Here is a 16,377-nt window from a genome sequence, read left to right on the forward strand (position 1 = left end):
TCATATATAAAACTTAGTTTTTCAGGGTACAAAATTCTAGGCTGGGCATTATTCTGTTTCAGAAGAGAGAGAATGGGGCCCCAGGCTCTTCTTGCTTGTAGGGTTTCAGTTGAGAAGTCTGAAGTTATTCTGATAGGCTTTCCTTTGTATGTTACTTGTTTCTTTCACCTGACAGCTCGTAGTAGGGCCTCCTTAGTTGATATTTTAGTCAATCTGATGACTGCGTGACGTGGTGTCTTTGTATTTGCATTGAATCTCCCTGGGGTCCACTGCGCTTCTTGTATCTGTATATCTAGGTTTTTAGCAAGGCCTGTGAAATTCTCCTCTATTAAATCTTCAAATAGGTTGTCCGGCCCTTGTGTGGTTTCTTCTTCACTTTCTGGAACCCCGATCACATGCAGGTCTGGTTTTTTCACATAATCCCACATTTCTTGTAAGCTTGTTTCATTTTTCTTTATTTTCTGCTCAATCTCTGTGACTGACTTACTCATTTGGAAGGAGCTGTCTTCAATCTCTGGGATTCTTCCTTCTGTTTGATCTACCCTGTTCTTGAGGCTTTCCACAGTGTTTTGAAGTTCCCTGAATAAGCCCTTTATTTCCAGGAGTTCAGTTTGATTTTTCTTTAATATTTCAGTTTCTTTAGTGAATTTTTCTTCCAAGTCCTGGATTTTTTTTGTGGTTTCCTTGTGGTGGTTATCCATTTTTCCTTGCATATCATTGAGCTTACTTACAATCCATGTTTGGAATTCTTCTGCCATTTTAGTATTCTGGACTTGGTTAGTTTTCATTGCTAGAGAGCTAGTGTTCCTCTTTGGGAGTGTGCTTTCCATTTGATTTTTCATACTTCCAGAAATCTTTTGCTGGGTCCTTCCCATCTGGATCTGCCTGTTACTTTTCTTTCAGTTTTGGATTGGTAACACATTCTGTGTATTTTCTCTTGATCTGCTGCTAGAGGGAGCCTCTAGTATGTTGTTCAGGGTTCTCTTGATGGGAGGGGTTACTTGGGGAATTTGTTTTGGTCTCTTGCCAGGGTTTTGATTCCCTAGAGGTGGGTTTCAGTGCTGGTAGCTGACCAGAGGTGGAAATGCAATCATACCGGATGACCTAAACTGGTCTGTCAAGGAAAGTCACTAGGCTGTCAGCTATTGGTCAGTGCCAAAGCCCCAGGGACTGGTGCTTGTCACAGAGGGGGGTGGCTCTTTGTGTCTCGCTGCTGCAAGCTCAGAGGCGCGCAAAAGGAGCTGCCCAGGGGGAAGGGGCGCCTCCCCAGACTGCCCAACGCCCCAGCGCCTTCAGCTTCCGCAGGCGTCTTCCCCTCACAACTGAGGAGGCACTCAGAATTCACCGCTCAAAGAAACGGGCCTGGCTAATTGACTTTAGGTCCTGGAAGGGCAGGGCCCGTTGCGAGAGCTCCCTGGCTGGGGGAAGGGAGCCGTTCCTCACCTGCGACCTGCCGTCGGCCCCAGCTGGAGCTCGCCCGCCCCCCAGGGCGCTGGCTCCTGAGGGAGCCGCTCAGGGGCTGGGAGATACCCGATCAGGCAGTCAGTCGAGTCACCAGGGTGCTCCGCCGTCTCCTTTGTGTCTCCCTCCCCCAATCTCACGCCAGTCCCGCAATAGCTCTCGCTCCTACTGCCCCACCCTGAGCAGTCCCAGTCACCAGCGGCAGTTTCCAGGTGAGAGTCCTCTACTCAGTAATCACCTCCCCGTTCAGGACCCGCTGGGTGCCAGAGACCAGCTTCCTGAGTCCTAACTGCCTCTGGAGGCAGCCCAGCCCAGCTCCTCCCCGGTCCGGTGCAGTCCTGACACGGGGCTCCGGGGAGTTCAAGATGCTTCCCGCTCCTGTCCCCTCTCCGCTGAGCCCCACGTTTCCTGACCCAGTTCTACATCCACTTCACACGAGCCCCTGCCTCTCGGTGGGCTTGTAAGTCAGTGGGGAAGCTACACTGTCTCGTCAGGGACTTACCCAGTGCACTCACTGGCCAGGCTGGCGCCGTCTCACGCTCCACTCTCTATTGTCTGTCCGCGCTTTCCAGGTTTTGCATTCCTGTCTCCCGTTCACCTTATTCTGTTTCCTGATTTGTGTGTCCCCCGCTGAATCTCCACCGATTCACCTCGCTGTTTTTGCGGGAGACCGATCCGATCGTGTGTAGCAGACCGAGATCTACGTCTCTTCTCTGGAAGCAGGGATCCGGGAGGCTACCTTAACTCCGCCATTTTTTTCTCCAATCAAGAAAGATCTTAATAACTGAGTGGATAGGATGACCCATTCTGTGAATACCAGTCTTCCTCTTTCCCCAGGCACCCCTGTCATCACCCAATGGGCTCATGGACAAAGTGACCACAGAGGCAGGGACGGAGGTGAGCGTAGGCTCAGTGACATTGGACTTCCACTCACGAAGGCCAACCTGGCGACTGCCACCACTGAGTGCCCAGTCCGCCAGCAGCTGAGACCAACACTGAGCCCCAGATATGGCACCGCTCCTTGGGGTGATCAGCCAGATACCCAGTGGCAGGCTGGTTACATTGGACCTCTTCCATGATGGAAGGGACAGAGTTTGGGCCTTATTGGACCAGACACTTACTTAGGATACAAATTTGCCTTCCCTGCACACAATGCTTGTGCAAAGATACCGTAACTACCATTTGTGGAATCACAGAATGTCTCGTCCACCACCACCCAGCAGCATTGCCTCTGATCAAAAAAACTCACCTCACAGCAAAAGAAGTGCATCAATAGGTCCATGTTTATGGAATTCACTGGTCTTACCCTGTTCCCCACCACCCTGAAGCAGGTGTTTTGATAGAACAATGGAATGGCCTTTTGAAGACTCAGTTACAGTGCCAGTTAGGTGACAGTACTTGGCAGGGCTGGAGAAAGATTCTCCAGGAGGCAGTATCTGCTCTGAATCAGCACCCAATATGTGCTGCTGCTTCTTCCACGGCCAGAATTCATGGGCACAGAGATCAAGGGTGGAGATGGGAGTGGCAACACTCATGGTTACCCCCACTGATTCACTAGCAAATTTTTTACTTCCCAATCCTGTGACTTTATGCTCTGCTGGTCTAGAGGTCTTAGTTTCAGAGGGAGGACACAAAACAATGATTCAATTGGATGGAAAGTTAAGACTGCAACCCAGCCACTTTGGGTTCCTCATGCCTCTGAATCAATATGCCAAGAAGGGAGTTACAGTGTTGGCTGGGGTGATTAATTCTGATTACCAAGGGGAAATTGGACTACTATTCCATAGTATAGACTAGAAAGAATGTGTTGAGAATACAGCAGACACCTTAGGGCATCTCTTAGTATTACCATATCCTGTGATTAAGTCAATGGAAAACTATAACAAACCAATCCAGGCGGGACTACTGCTATGGTTTGAATGTGTCCCTCCAAAATTTAGGTGTTGAAACTTGATGGTCAATGTGATGGTATTATGAAGTGAGGCCCTTAAGAGATAATTAGGCTTTGAGGGGAAACTCCCTCATGAGTGGGATTAGGCCCTTGTAAAATAGTCTTCACACAGCCTTTGGCCCTCCTGCCTCCTGCCTCCTGCCTTCTGGCACACGAGGACACAGTATTTCTTCCCTCTGGAGGATGTAGCAACAAGGCGCCATCTATGAAGCAGACAGTAGCCCTCACTAGACACCAAGCCTGCTGGCACCTTGATATTGGACTTCTCAGCCTCCAGAACTCTGAGAAAATAAATGTTTGGTTTTTTTAAATAAATTACCTAGTTTCAGGAATTTTTTAATAGTGGCATAAAATGGACTAAGACAACTACTAATGGCTCAGACCCTTCAGGAATAAAGAGTGGGGTCACCCCACCAGGTAAAGGATCATGACAAGCTGAGGTGCCTGTTGAAGGCAAAGGGAATACTAAATGGGTGATGAAGAACATAGTTACACATGCCAGGTATGACCATGTGACCAGTCAGAAAAACAAGGACTGTCATGACAATTTTTCCTCCTTAGTTTGTTGTTAATGTGTATGTGTATGTCAAATACCTTTATTTTCTTTCTTTGTATACCTTTTCTTTGTATGTAATATAAGACGGATTGACTTTACATCATAGTATTTAAATTATGGGATATCCAGGAGAAGAGTAAACATCCCTCAAAGATTTCACCTTTTCCAGAGAAGGGGTCAGAGCATTTTTCCTATACACAGTATGGTTCTATCCTGTTAGGTGGAATCATGACCTTGTTATTGTCCTTATTTGGAGAATAAATATGGTTTGAGAATGCCTCTGGGTACCAAGTTGACAAGGGGTAGACTCATGATGGTTAATTTTATGTTCACTTGATTGGGCCATGGGGTGTCCAGATATCTGTTTAAACATTATTTCTGAGTATGTCTGTGAGGGTGTCTGGAAAAGATTAATATTTGAACTGGTGGAGTAGGTAAAGCAGATGGCCCTCCCCAGTGTGGTGGGCACTGCCCAATTCGCTGAAGGACTGAATAGGAAAAAAGGTGGAGGAGAGTTGAATTCACTCTGCCTGACTGCTTGAGCTGGGACAGTGATGTTCTGCTCTCAGTGCTTCTGGTTCTCAGGCCTTCAGATCCTGTCTGGAATCTACACGATAGCTCCCAGCTCTCAGTGCTCAGGACTGTGAACTACACCACTGGCATTTCCAAGTCTCCAGCTGCAGATGGCAGATGGTGAAACTTCTCAGCCTCCATAGCTGAATGAATGAATACCTTATAATACATTTCCTTACATATATCTCCATCTTTCTCTTTCTCTCTCTCCACACACACACATACACACACACACACATATATATATATATACATGAAATATATACACACTTACATACACACATATATATTTCCTATCGGTTCTGTTTCTCTGGAGAATACTGACACATACAGGACCCTAAAGTGCATAGATGGACTTCTTCAAGTCCTGTTTGTGCCAGCATACTAAGCTTAGGGGGAAAAATATGTGAGTTTGGAGAAGGGCCAATTGGTTAAAGGCTGAACTTATTAGAATTTTCTCAGGAAAAAATAAGAAGAGATTCTTGTTTATATTTTTGTTGTCTTATCTAGGGAACATCTGTAAAACATCATTGTTACTAACCACTCCATTTGTATTGCTTGTCCCCCAAAATAAAAAGGAAATATCAGATAATACTGCTCTCTTTTGTAGGGCCAAATATATCTTCTTATTATAGACACATTTAATTATAGACATTGATATAGCTGCTAACATTTGGTAATCCAGGATTATAGTGACTGTATATTATTACAGGTTGTTAAATATAATAATTATAACTACAATTAACAAGTGTTCGGGGAGTACCTCCTATGTATGCTACATCATGTGTCAGAATGTGAGAGATACAATATTTAAATGTGGTTCCTGCCTGCAGAGAACATAGGGTCTACTTGGAGAGATAATATTAGTGGTATTAAATAGTAAATTTTGTGGTTCTGACAATAGGACTCAGCAGGAACTCAGAGCTTTAGGGTACTAAGCATACTAAGGTATGTAGACTGGTCCTTGAAGAATTGGTTTGGCTTGAAATATGGAATTGAGATATGTGGGATGTATTAGCTATTGCTGTGTAACAAATTATCCCAAAATTTATTAGCTTAAAATACATATTTATTTTCTCAAAGTTTCTGTGGGTTGAGATCCAAGTGCAGCTTAGCTGAGTGACCTGGCTTGGGGTCTCTCATGGGCCATAACCAAGATGTTAGCCAGGACCAGGGTCTCAGTTAAAGGCTCAAATGAAAAAGAATCCACTTCCAAGCTCACGTTAGTAGCTCTTGAGAGGCTTCGGGTCCTTGGGGGTTTGTAGACTGAGGGCCTCTTCTCTTGCTGGCTGTAAGGTGGTGGCCACTCTTGGTCCCTTGGCATGGAGCCTCTCCAACATGGCAGTTTGCTTCATCAAAGTCATCAAGAGGGAGAACCTGCTAGCAAGATGTAAGTTAGTATTTTATATAAGCTAATCATGGGAGTGGCATCACATTACCCTTGCTATATTCTACTAGTTATTAGCTAGTGCTAGTCATCAGTCCTGCCCACGCTGGAGAGAGGGGGACTACATCAGGGCCGTATCTTCTGTGCCTATGACTGTAGACCATGCCTACAAGAGAAAGATTACTTCTGTATAAAGCACAGCACAAACAGGCATGGCAGCATGGGACCATGAGTAGTCACGTCAAGCTAGGCACAATACAGTGAGCTAGGGAGCCATGAACCTTTATGGACAGGGAGCAGAGGCACAAGACCAATGGCCAAGGCCTGGGTGTGGGAGGCTGCACACACAAGGATCTCCTGTGGTGTTCTTGCCAAAACCATTCTAACTCAAGTTTGACCAAACCTTTACACTTAACTTCCGGTTTACAGAAAATACAGGGACAGAGGAACAGGTGAAATGACACCAAAAGAAAACAATCTGACAAAATCCTTAAAGTAAGACACTTTGCATGTCGACTGCACTGATCTCTTCAACCAGACAATATCACAAAGAAATAAGGGGGTGGGGTGTATGGGAGGCTAATGTAGATTAAAGCATAATGCAATAACCAGACTCTGGTTTCAAAAAGCAAAGAAAGCATTTGGAGTGTGTAATTGTTAAAATTTGAATATGGATTGAGCAGTATATTATATTCGGGAATTATTATCTTTATTAGGTATGATAATGGTTATAGAGGAGAAATACCTTAACTTTTTGAAGGGTAGGATGAAGTATTCAGGGGTAGAGTGTCACGAAAGCTGTGATCCTTTTTGTAATGGTTTAAAAAAATATATACAGCTGACCCATGAACGATGATGGCGTCAGGGGCACTAACGCCCCCACTTCCTGTGCAATTGAAAATCCACATATAAATTTTGACTCCTTAAAAACTTAACTACTAATGGCTTCCTCTCTACTGGAAGCTTTATTGATAATATAAACAGTGATTAATGCATACTTTGTATGTTATTTGTATTATATACTACATTGTTATAATAAAGTAAGTCAGAGAAAAGAAAATGTCATTAAGAAAATCATAAGGAAGAGAAAATATATTTACTATTCGTTAAGTGGAAGTGAATCATTGTAAGGTCTTCATGCTGAGTAGGCTGAGGAGGAGGAAGAAGAGAAGGGGCTGGTCTTGTCTCAGGGGTGGCCGAGGTTAAGAAATCCTCCTCTGAGTGGACCCGTGTTGTTCAAAACCATATTGTTCAAGGGCCAACAGTACATAATCTTTTGTCACGAGGTCATACCAGAAAAAAAAAAAAATCTATGCTTAGACTTGGGAACATGATAATACTCCCAAATAGGCTTTCTTAAAAATTCTAAAGAGCATCTTCATTTTTGCTTAGTCTTGGTCAAGCTGTGTATTTCTCTTCAGATTTGGTGCTCGCTCAGAGCAATTGCTCCATAATTTCTTGTTGAATTGGAAATGTTCAAAGACATTAGGCTTCCTTCTGCCAAAAAGCAGTTTGCATACTGAAGGGCATGTTTTTCTTATATACAAGAAGTGCAGAAGCAGCAGTTGTTGCCGTAGGTTCGGAGGCCCCATGATGCTTTCAGAAATCCAGCACCTTCTCTATCTCCCTACTCTGCTGCCTTGGTGAGACAGATCTCAGATTCACATCTGGTGCCTCGGGGCTGCAGGTAGCTCCAGCAAGAAAGAAGGGGGCTAGGGAAGAACTCACCACACCTTTTTTAATCAAGAAAGCTTCCCAAGGGACTTTCACTGATGTATCCTTGGCCATAACTGAGTCCCATGGCAAACTGAGCTGCGAGGGAGCCTGGGAAGCTGGTATTTAGCTGTTCTAACTTCTTCTAGGTGCTGGCATGGGCATAGAGGGTTGTGAATTGGCTTTTGGAGGGGCTAACAAACAGGTCCTGCCTCCATTTCTAACAATATCTAAGTGTCCTTCTAAGTAGAGTTCTCTGGCAGGTATCTCTATAAAAATTAAAGTAAAACAAAAAGTTGAAAAAATTTTAATTTGAAAGATTATTGGATTTAATATGGATAGAGCATTATTAATTCCTTCTGAAAACATTTAACAAGCCACTAACTACACACCAAACACTGGGCTACAAACCCAGGAGACAAAGATGAAAAAAGGATTTTCCATATTCTTAGAAAGTTTACAGTACAACAGTAGCAACAGGCCTGTAAATAAATAGTTATAATGAGAGAGAGAGAGCCAGCCAAAGGAACACTAAACGGGCGACGATAACTTGGCCTGGGGACTGATAATTGTTTTAGAGAAATTTTGGCTTCACCAGTTGGAAGGGAAGAAAACAGCACAAGCGCAGACATGGAATGGGCCCTCCTGGCACCCCGTGGAGCTGTGCATGGTTTCACGTGACGGCTGGATGAGGGGCTTCTACGTGTTACTAGAAGAATTTCCATTTTTCAGCTTTGCAGAAAATGTGCAAGACTTGGAGGCAGAAGTTCCTCAAGTTCTGCTGCTGATTAACTGTGTGAGATCGAGTTTGAAATTTAAGTCAGGAAGCTCCTCTATTTATCACCGCAATCTTGCAACATTTCTAATCACTTAAGGATGGCACGTGGTCTGTGCACTGTTTCTTAACAGTGTGGCTGACAGAGTGGCTGGAATTGCATCCGTCTGCGAGCACTTGGTATATATATACATGTATATCTTTTTTTTGCAGAGCAAGCCAGACATAACTTACTATGGCAAATTTGTGCCTGGAAGTCACGGAAACGTGATGGCAGAAAAGCCCCGCGGACATCTGGGAAGGCCTGGCCAGACCATGAAGGAAACTTGTTTGGCGCGTTTGGGGTTTCCGAGGACAGACCGGCTTCCCAGTGACCAGCAGCATCAAAACAAACCTTTAGCAGAAGGAAAATATTTAAGATCAGGAAATACTGAAATAACTTTTATCTGCCAAATTGAGAGAGAGGATCACACGATGTCATCAATACTTTAAATCTATTTTTTTTTCAATATTGAAAGCCTTCACTTCTTTTTTGGTCACTTAAACTTTTGCTGGTGGTTTTTAAAATGTCTTTTATTCCATGACATTATAGAAAAGGCACTTTTCGAGCCATAGTTTAGTTATAAATGACTCTCCCACAACTGTTTTTTATTTCCATTTTGTTTCACTGGCTGAGAATGTAAATTGAACTTTAGTGCTATTGTGCTTTGTTCTGCTTCTCTTTGTGGAAATGTGTTCTGAATTAAAGCCCACGAATACACCAGAGAAGTCCCAGATATTGCCCTTCAGCTTTCGAGCAGCCTGAGAGCCAAGAAAAGACAGAGCGCGTGGTTTTACGAGCCCCAGATGGTGTGATGGGTGTCATGCATGTCTCTGTGTGGAGAGGTCACGGGTTCAGGTTCCATGTGGAGCTGTTGCGAGACACTTCATAGCTAAGGAATAAAGGTGGGGTTTTGAGCAGAAAACGTAGCCACCTGCGGGGAAGAGACAGGGTCCCTCTCACCCCAACCACTACAGTCTCAAGCAATGCCCATGCTCGTCTGCATCGAGCGATGCTACCTCAGACTGTGCACAAAATATTATCATGAATTGTTTCCCCACAATCCTCTGTCTCCACTCACTCCTTCTTTGCTGAGGTCCTTGAATTAGCTTCTTTCCTTTTCATCCTAGGAAACCCAAACCATCCTCTTACTCCTGAAGTAAGTAGGAAGGTTGGCAGGAATGTGTTCTGGTTATCCCTGGGCTGTAGGCCTTGGAGAGGAAATAACCAAAAGACAGTTTCTGAGACTATTTTCTACTTCTCCCAGAGTGAATATGAATTTGGACTTAGTGATGCTATCTATTTGATTTGGCTTCCAAATAGAACCGATACGGCAAAGCCATAATGGATTTGTGGCCATGCTATTAACTCGTGTAGTTTTTTTCCTTTCATTTTAAGTTAAAATATTTTAAGTTGTGATAAAATATACATCACATAAAATTTACCGTCTCAGCATTCGCAAGCATGCGGCCCGGTGGCACTAAGGACATTCACACTGTTGCGCTGCCATCGCCACTGTCCCTCTTCAGGGCTCCTGCACCTCACAAAACTGAATCTCTGTCCCCATCAAACAGCCACTCCCCATTCACCACCACAGTAGCTCCAGCCCTGAGTCGTGCCCGGTGACCAGCTTCTGTCCGACGTGGCAGAGAGAAGGGGGACGTCTTTGCCAATTTATGTCCTGCTTTCCTTGTACCTGCTGCTCAGCCCTCTGCAGCTCAAATCGATCCTTGTGTCAAAGTGGCATATTTTGGGGTGGCACATTCTGAGCCCCTTCCCTTATGAATGAGGAATTTCTGCTCTCTTCCCCTGCACTCCAGCCTACGTAAGGGAAGACGGGAGCTTTCTTGCTGGGTGTCTAGGGAGGACAAGCTGAGGGTGTCTGGCACACTCAAGAGTTTGGAAGTAACCAGCCATCCAGGACATAGTCATTGTGTCCTTCTGTCATTCTCAGGGATTGTGGCTGCCCAGATATGGTGATTGGATGGAGCTGGGGTAGGCTAGTAAGGAAAACCCCATTGGAAAGTAAGGGAAAAAACCTTTTCTCCAATCAGCTTTTAACACTAATATTAATAAAACTGACATTTTGATCTCTCTCTGACGGCCTTGTTGGTTCAGAACTCAGGAAGAGAAAAGAGCGGTGTTATCAGCTGCCCCCCCAACCTCAATGTGAGTGTGAGAACATTGTGATGTCACACATTTTAAAGGACAAACACATTTTAGTCAACTTGCCTGCGTACCTTTGAAGATCCCTTCATTTAAGTTTCTGCTTGTCGTATGTCAGCTCTTGGTGAGCAGGAGCCAGTTCTCTTACCAGCACCTTCCTGTTTGGCACAGAACAAAATAAACACATAAAAAGTCCCTGTCACGGTTCTCCTGGGGGCTGCACAGTCTCCCTTGGCGGAAGCAGCCAGTGGCAGAGCTGCTGCCTGGGGATGTGGGACTTGGGCTCAGGTGGGAAGGCGCCATCCTCTTTGTAGCCGTTGCTTCTCTCCTTTGTACTTTTTAAATCATGAAGTAATATTAGATTTGCAAGAGTTCCTGCGCGTCCTCACCTGCCCTCCCCAGCATTAGCCCAGTGTTCACATCTTCCGTACTAGAGCAAAGTGGTCGAAGCTAGGAAATTAGCATCCTTGTGGTGCTACCAAAGAAACTACAGATCGTTATTTGAATTTTGCCAGTGCCCCCACTGATGTCCTCTTTCTCTTTCAGAGTCCCACCCCAGAGCATTCAGTTGTCATGGCTCTTTAGTCTCCTCAGATCTGGGACTGTCCCTCAGTCGGTCCTTGTCTTTCATGGTCCAAACACATTGGTTTTTATTGTTGTTGTTGTTTTTGTTTTTATTTTTTATTTTTTAGAGACAGAGTCTCGCTCTGTTGCCTGGCCTAGAGTGCAGCCTTGTCATAGCTCACAGCAACCTCAAACTCCTGGGCTCAAGCGATCCTCCTGCCTCAGGCTCCTGGCAGCTGGGACTGCAGGCACCACCACACCCAGCTAATTTTTCTATTTTCAGTAGAGATGGGGTCTTGTTCTTGCTCAGGCTGACCTCCTGAGATGAAGCTATACTCTGACCTTCGCCTCCCAGGGTGCTGGGGTTACAGGTGTGAGCCGCTGTGCCTGGCCCCAAACATGCTTTTGAAGAATATCGGTCAGTTGTTTCTGTAGCATGTCCCTTGGTCTGGGTTGGCCTGTTGTCTTCCCATGATGCCACAGAGGATGCGCGTCTTCAGCGGGAGACGCATAAACACGGCCAGCCCTCCTTCCAGCAGGGCATCCCTGTCAGGGACCAGCGCTCACTGCGTTGTCTTCTTGTTGATGTTAACCTTGGTCACTCCGTCAAGTGTCTGCTGGGTTTCTCAACTGTGCAGTGTAATTGTTAAAGACAGAGCTATTTTGCACTGTCTCAAACAGTGCAAATGTCTTGTTTCTCCTCAGACCTTTCCCCACCAATTTTAGCATCCACCCACGGGTCTTGCCCACAGCAATTATTACCGTGGTGTTTGCCTAATGGTGATTTTCTTTTTCCCTCATTTCTTCTACCTTTATTCGTCGGAATTCATCTGTAAGAAGGAGCTGTTCTTTCTTTCTTGTTTATTTTTTTATTCAAGTTTTCATCTTCATCAGTGTGGAGCCGGGGATATTTATGTTATTCTCAGGTTATAAGCTGTCACTATCGTTATTTATCTTGTTGCCCCCAGTGATCCACTGCTTCTAAATGAGGGTCCTCCTGCTCGAGCGATTTTGTGCAAACCAGTACTGAAGTCAGAAGCGACTTCATTTTACATTATTTACCATTCCAATGAGTGCTCCATGGAGAAGTCACTGGATTTCTTTTCTAGCATCTTAGTGTAATATTCCATGAATTTATCTTCACTTAATGATTATATTTCTTAGTCATAAAAAGTTTGGTATTCATGGGAGTTTTTGCCTGGCTTTTGAGTTAAGTAAGTACTTGACAAATTGTAGGGGCTCGTTAAATGTTAATCATTATTATTGTCATTGTTCTTATCACTCATATGCAGTGTAATTATAAATAGGACAATTGATAAAGATGCCAGCAGAAATTCAGAAGAAATTCTTCATGTATGGAATGGGAATAATACCTATCCTAAAGAATTAAAATATGTGTATATAAATTAAAATGTGTATAAATATTTATTATTATTGTCTTTTAAGTGTTGCGTGTACCTTCGTCAAACATTCGTCAAACATTTCTTCTTTAGGGGTTCCTCTCCTACCCATGGAACCAACTCTGTCACTAATTATGCCACTGTTTTCAAGTCTTAATTTATTGGTTACCTCTGTCAGGTAGGATTGAGGGTGATTTTTGTATGTGATACTTTCCTGAATTTTTAAATTTTTAATACAATAAACATGTATTTCTTCTATCATAATAAAACGTTATTTTAAATGTGTGGTAGTGTAACCCTTAAGCCTTGCTCAAAATGGAGTGAAAATCTCACTTTGTAGAAGAGACGTGACACTTTTTCCTGTTCCTCCTATGGAAATGCACATCTGCTTCCCCTCGGGCACACATGCTTGTTTGTGTATACGTTAGAATGATGTTAGGTAGATTATTTCGTTAGCATGTAAAGTATGTGCAATTTTATTCATAATTCTCCTTTTGAATATAGTAACACCAGAAAAACGTGATCAGTTAAAATTTCCTCTCTACAGTGAAGAATTTTAATTTACTTATGCTTTAGCTTTGAGAAACAGGATTGCTAAAACAAACTCCCTCAAGACTTTGGAGTGTTGTGGGCTAAGTATTGGATTAAACTAAACAAGTCCTGTTGCCTTGTCTGAGTGTAACCGTATAGGGCATCAGTGCTGCATTAAAACAGCGTTTGCTCGCAGTGCTCGTTCAAACCTTGAATGGAATTCTCACCTCAATTGGTTTAATGCACAAAACTCTTTCTACAGAAGTCAACCTTAAAAGCATTGTTATTCAAGAAAACATTTGGAATAAAGCCATCCAATCTTCATTCTGGTGGAGAGGAGGTAAACTGAGAGGCTGCGCTGCTCTTCCTGAAGCTCTCCAGAGCCCAGGTGACTTAGGTCCAGTACACGCCAGGCAGGGCAGCGTCAGTGTCGGACACTGGGTAGGTTCCCAGCCAGGCCCGGGTTCCGGGCCCTCACAGGTCCTGGTGGTCCAACAGGGCTCCTCGAAGTCCTCAAAGCACTGATTTGCAGAGAACACACATTCCAGTTAAAAATCTCCAGGCTGTTTAGTTGCTTATCAAGGGCTCACTGTGCCCTGGAAGAAGACTGGTGGGATGTGGGAAGACATGGAAAGACCTGGAGACCCCCTGCTCCTGACTCCTTCATCCACATGAGTAACCCCCCGGCCCGGGCAGCTCCTGCAGTGTAGGGAGCTCTCGTCATTGCACAAGGGAAGAAGGAAAGTTGCATCTGTCAGTGTTTCGACAGGAGTCTAAGATTTAGACTGGTAGATTGCTTGGTAAATTAACCTTGTTTGGGGCGATTAGCCCCTTTGAGAACCTGATGGAGGCTATGGACCCTCTTACAGAGGAAAGCCCACAGATGTTTGATGTAGGGTATGTGGTCCCTCGTTGTAATCTCCAATAGCATTTCTTGCTAACCTTTGGGAGACGTGACAATTTTAGGTGTCAATTTGACTGAGTTAAGGCACACCCAGATAGCTGGTGAAGCATTATTTCTGGGTGTGTCTGTGAGTGTGTTTCTGGAATTAGCAGACTAAGCTAGGAAGATCTGCCCTCACCCAGTGTGGCAGGCACCATCTAATTGGTTGAGGGTGGATAGGAAAAAAGGGCAGAAGAAAGGTGAATCGGCTCTCTCTTCTGAAGCTGGGACACCCTTCCTTTCTTGTTCATGGACAGCAGGGCTCAGGTTCTCCAGCCTTCGAGTTCTGGAACTTGCAACAGTGGCCCCCCAGTTTCTAAGGTCTTCAACCTCGAGCTGATAGTTCCACCAACGGCTCCCCGGGGCTCGAGCTTGCAGAGGGCAGGTCATGTGACTTCTCAGCCTCTGTAACCACGTGAGCCAATTCCCATAGTGAATCCCCTCTCCTATATCTCCCTCTGCATGTCCTCTATTGGTTCTGTTTCTCTGGAGAACCCTGGCTGACACAAGACAAGGAACATGGCGTGGGGCACTGTGGGGCTGGGAGGAGGACTGCAGCGGACTCCTCCAGTCTGGGTCTGTGGTTCCTCTCACTCTGGTGAGGGTCTCAGGTAGCCACTCTTTGGAAACTTGAGATGGATGTCCTTACAATCCGCCTTGGCTGGAGTCCATCCTTGTAAAATAACTGGGAGTGGTTATCAGCTCTTTTCAAATGATCTCCTGCAAGACAGGCTAACACAGTCTAGACAACATTTTTTTCCTTTTTCTTCCATTTTTTTAACTGGATGGTCGTGAACACTCCAGTCAGTATGAATAGATTAAGAAGCAGAAATTGTAGCTTTATCATGCTTGCCCATTCCAGGATGTCCTGGGTAAGTGTCCCAGCCTCTTTATTTCTCAGTTTTCTCATCTCATCTGTAAACCTGGGATAACAGCAGGATCTCTCACACAGCATTGTTGTGAGTAACCCTCACAAGAATAGGCTAAAATGTGTAAAACTCCCAAAACAGCCTGAGTGCATAGTAAATACTGTCTCAATACCATTCTTTCAATGATCAATACACTCAATGATTTCTTCGATTCCTTCTTGCTCTAAGAATCCGTGATTCTTAATAACACAAAGTTTATCTCTGCACATTAATCAACTACCATGCCCCAGACACTAATGGCTAGTTGACATGCTTTGTTTTACTCAATGCCCGAAATAATTCCATGGGTTATATCAGTGAGCAGCCACAGAGGAGACCAATGTTGAATATGTTGCCTAAGATCACACAGCAGTGGGTTCAGTCTCAAAGATGGCACACCCAGAATTCAAACCCTCATCACAGACAGGGAGATTTTATTTGCAACATGGAGAACGAAGGATTAGTATCAGAATACAAAAGAAACTTTACACGTCAGTGAAAAAAAGAGACAAGGAATTCAAAGTATGTGGAATAAATGGACCATTCCTAGAGGAAGAAACCCACGAGGCCAATAAATCTGTGATAAAATTCTCAGTATCACTGGGTATCAAAAAATGCAAATTGCAGTGATGAGCTATTGTTGCATATCCATAAGAAGTGCCTATGAGGACAGAGGCAAAAGGGGACTTTTATCCACTACTGGTGACTGATAGTCTTTCTGAGCTTTGAAGATATCCTTCCACTATCTTCTCACTTTCCATATTGCCGCTGAGATGTCTTCTGTTATTCGTATTTCTGATTCTTTGTATGTGTATTAATTAAGATGTCTTGGGCAGCAAGGAACTGTAGAAGAGGAAAAACTTTTCCACCATTTTCTTAGGTACTGCAGGTGGGATCTGTGACTTAAACTGACAAAAGACAGATTAACAGGAGAAGGAGCATACACATTTTATTTGAGGTTAATTTTTACATGTACATAGAGGCCTTCGTAGAATAGAAGTGAAGAGGCACAGAGAAGACTAGACCCAGGGGTTTACATGCCATTTTGACAAAGGGTGATACATTGTGGAGACTGGACAAAGGAAAAGGGTTTGTGCTTCTGGGGGCAGTAAATTGTAAGACGGTAAATATGTGGGAGAAACCAGTGGATGATAAGGTCTGTTCTTTTTTTTTTTTTTTTTTTACCAATTATAAAAATGTTTAATTGATCATAGCAATTTAAACCTTACCCTGTGTGATCATTAGAGCGAGAGGAAACAATCTTTCACTGGTTGCACCGTAAGTTACAAACATAAGAGGGGATTACATATATGCACACATAGCTAGCATTGTATTTTATTTTTTATTTTTATTTTTTCAATGGAATATTACTCAATCATAAGAAACGACAGTGATCTAGCACCTCTTAT

The sequence above is a fragment of the Propithecus coquereli genome, unplaced genomic scaffold, assembly GCF_000956105.1.
Source record: "Propithecus coquereli isolate 6110/MARCELLA unplaced genomic scaffold, Pcoq_1.0 Scaffold423, whole genome shotgun sequence".
Lineage (NCBI taxonomy): Eukaryota > Metazoa > Chordata > Mammalia > Primates > Indriidae > Propithecus > Propithecus coquereli.